The sequence below is a fragment of the Lithobates pipiens genome, unplaced genomic scaffold (genome assembly GCF_037356315.1).
Source record: "Lithobates pipiens isolate NorthernLeopardFrog02 unplaced genomic scaffold, aLitPip1_a1.2 Scaffold_13, whole genome shotgun sequence".
In the NCBI taxonomy this organism is placed as follows: Eukaryota; Metazoa; Chordata; class Amphibia; order Anura; family Ranidae; genus Lithobates; species Lithobates pipiens.
This window is the reverse complement of record NW_027507718.1, coordinates 79825623-79829471: the sequence shown is the minus strand read 5'-3', so window position 1 is coordinate 79829471 and position 3849 is coordinate 79825623. Positions and strand designations below refer to the sequence as shown.

The window sequence follows — 3849 nt, the reverse complement described above, 5'->3', positions numbered from 1 at the left end:
TTGTCAGTTAAAATGACGCAGTGCCAAATTGTAAAAAGTGCTCTGGTCAGGAAAGGGGTAAAATCTTCCGGGGCTGAAGTGGTTAAGCTCCGAGGGGCGGATCGAAGCACGATGAGGCATGGCCTGGTTGGAGCCCAGGCTGAGGTTGCCATACACTCACGACCAGTAGGATTGTTTTAATGGGCAGCTACAGGGAGATCATTTTCTACATAGTGATGTTTGGAGCCCGGATGGAGCTCCCTCCTAAGCCCCCACTCATAGCAGTGGACTGATGACTTGCACCCCTTCCAAAAGCCTGAGTGGCTCACATACAAGTTTCTTTTGGGTTACAGGAGCCAATGTCTCCTACTGCTACTGAGCTTCTTGTGAAAAAAGGGAAGAGAATAGAAGTGCTGCTGCTGATGGGCACATTGCTGGATCAAGATAAGGCTCAGTTAAGTATTTTAAGGGGGCTGGAGGGGGATCTGACATCGGAAAGGTTTTTTAGCTTATTGCAGAGAATACATTCAATTGTTTGCATTTAGAACTACTGTAAGGTAGCTCAAAAGCCCATAACCACCTCTAATATAAAGAACTGAATATGTCAAGCAATATGGCCTGTGCTACACCACAGGCACCAGTACCAGGCCACCACTTTGCCCAGAAGTTCACCCCTCCCCTCAACCAGCATGTGGAATGTCTGTGACAATGGACCATGCTGTTCGTGGCAGGGTATATATGATCATGGACAGACATGGGGTCCGGCAAACAGGGTCAATTTTCTGGCACCTGCGAAAGATGCAGGACAGGGAGCACCACTGAAGCTGGTGGTGCCACTGCGTGTCTTTTTTGATGAGAACAATCACCTGTGCCTCCTCTCTCTCTCTCTCTTCCTCCGACTCCTTGAAACAAGCACCCTAGAACATATGTAATGCCCAAGGATGAACACTGCCATGCTTTGTTGTAGATAGTATCCATAGGGGACAGTAGCCACACTGGACCAGAGCTGCTGGCAGCTACTTAGGCCCAGGCCAAGGGGTGACTAACCCCATGCCATCTTCAGCAAGGGAAGGTCATGTGTGACAATGGAAATAACCTGCTGGCAACCCTTTGCCAGGGAACATTTACACATATATCGAGTACCTCGCCTTCCAGGATCTCTTGCATCAGGCTAGAAGGATTTGTGCCCACTTTAGGTAGTTATACCTAAATTCAGGTTTCCGTTACATCAGAGGGGGGCGGGGTCACCCATACATCATTGGGGAACCCCTGGCTTCCCTCGCTAGCGTCAGACGGGGTGGGGTCAGGTGACGGGTGGCCCCACCCTCCTAATATAAGAAACGTCAGACGCTGGGCTCCCCGCAGTGTCTCCTCAGTGGAGACAGAAGATGGATGCATGGGTGGACTGCGCTGGACTGAAAATCACCCGTCGCTGGATCAGATCAGCCATCGCTGGACCCCGCAGAGATTATCATCCATCGCTGGATAGCAAGAGTGGATTACCACCGCTGGAATCTTTTTTTTATTCTTTTTATTTTTAATAAAGGAATTTCTCAAAAGTGTGTTTGTCTTATTTAACCATTTTTTACACTTTCTTTGTGAAATGGTAGGCCCTTAGGGGGGCCGGGATCTGGGGGTCCCCTTGTTAAAGGGGGCTTCCAGATTCTGATAAGCCCCCTGCCCGCAGACCCCCACAACCACCAGCCAGGGTTGTGGGGATGAGGCCCCTGTCCCCATCAACATGGAGACAAGGACAAAGCATCCTCCCAATTTTGAGGGCATGTGGCCTGGTACGATTCAGGAGAGGGGGCGCTCTCCCGTCCCCCCTCTTTTCCTGTGGCCTGCCAGGTTGCATGCTCAGATTAAGGGTCTGGTATGGATTTTTAGGGGGACCCCCACGTCCATTTTTTTTAATTTGACACGGGGTTCCCCTTAATATCCATACTAGACCTGAAGGGCCTGGTAATTGAATTTAGGGGAACCCCACTTTTTTTTTTAAATCAATGAATGAATTGTCGGCTCCCGTAATACAGAGAACACTCATTGAGTGTTCTCTGTATTACGCCGCAAGTGATTTTAAAATACTTTTTTCTGCAGAAATTACACTTTGTGCAGGGACAGTTCTAAGCACAGGAAACATTCACAGGCATACTATAGACACCCACCCCCCCCCCCCGGTACGAAATTTAAAGGAATATTACACTTTTATTGTTTCACTTTAAAGGGGACCTCCACCCTGAAGTGGAAGTTCCGCTCATCTGATCCCTCCCCCCCGCCGGTGCCACAATTGGCACCTTTCAGGGGGGAGGGGGGTGCAGATACCTGGATAATCCAGGTATCTGCACCCACTTCCGGGACAAGCTAGCCGCAGCTAGCCGCAGCTAGCCGCAGATGCCCCACCCCCCATTGTGTTCTGGGAAACACACAGTTCCCAGGACACAGCGGGGACCAGTGGAGACACGCAGCGTGACTCACACATGCGCAGTAGGGAACCGGGCAGTGAAGCTGCAATGCTTCACTTCCCGATTTCCTGACAGAGGATGGCGACGGGAGCAGCGATTGCTCGTCATCTGCCGCCGACATCGCTGGACCCTGGGACAGGTAAGTGTCAATTTACTAAAAGTCAGCAGCTACAATATTTGTAGCTGCTGGCTTTTAATATTTTTTTAAAGGTGCAGCTCCTCTTTAATCATTATTAAAATCACTGCTCCTGAAAAAACATCAGTTTTTAAAACTTTTTTTTGCATTGATCCATGTCCCCTGGGGCAGGGCCCAGGTCCCCAAACACTTTTTAGGACAGTATCTTGCATATTAGCCTTTAAAATTAGCACTTTAGATTTTGAACGTTTGAGCCCCATAGACTTTAATAGGGTTCTAAAGTTCACACAAAGTTTAGGTCTGTTCGCAGGTTCTGGTGTGAACCGAACAGGGGGGTGTTCGGCTCATACTTACAAGGGAGCATCCCATATATTCCCATCCCTATCCAAGTTACAGTATTAACCCTCTAATAAATAACAAAAAAACAAAGCCACAGACTGTTCTCTGACTCTGGGTGCTTGTGAAGATTCATTGTGCCTGGCTGTGCAGAAGTGGGGGATTCCTTTCATCTGCAACTCCTACAGGGGTAGTGCTACTACATTAAGGCTGTTAAAAAGAATGAAGGCTGCTCTTTCGTGTCGGCCATTACAGCGAGCGTGAGGTCCTCAAGACTATATCAAAGGTACAAAATGCAGAACGATGCCGGTGAATTTGTAAACTTGTATGTCCCCTCTAAATGTTCTGCCAGCAACCAAATCATTTATGCCAAGGACCATGCTTCTGTCCAGACGAACATTGCAGAGGTCGATAAGACAACAGGCAGAGTAACTGACCAGATCAAGACCTACGCTATCTGCAGCACAATTCATAGGATGGGTGAATCTAACGATGCCATTCTCAGGCTGGCAAATGCTGATGGTATTGTTTCAAAGAACTTTTAAACAAAGAAACCTTGTAAACTTCCATAGCCAGAAGAAATTATAATTTTCTTAGAGCACTGACAGAGTTCTGGAGAGTAACTAGTATGTGAAAAAAAAAATTACAAAAGGATCAACACAATCCTTACAAATGTAAAGTTCCAGCAGAGGGAGCCACAGATCATATTGTATTGTGCACTTGCAGTGTATCGTCACTTTTTAAAGAATTCAAAGAACTGTCTCTACAGAGCAAATGTACAATTTATTCCCAAGTACTGTGTCTATCACGCATTTATTCACAGAGTCCTGAGATGGGCATATGCAGGTGGAGTGAAGCTTAGAATCTGGTAGCAGTGTGTTAATTATGTCTGTATGGAATCTGAGAAAACTGCAAAGTACATTCTGGTATCAGCAG

The 3849-nt window shown here is 47.3% G+C and overlaps 1 pseudogene; it reads left to right on the top strand.

Annotated features, from left to right (window-relative positions):
• The first annotated feature begins 3206 nt into the window (after positions 1-3206).
• LOC143976016 (small ribosomal subunit protein eS21 pseudogene) lies at positions 3207-3458 on the top strand (annotated as a pseudogene).
• The last annotated feature ends 391 nt before the right edge of the window (positions 3459-3849 follow it).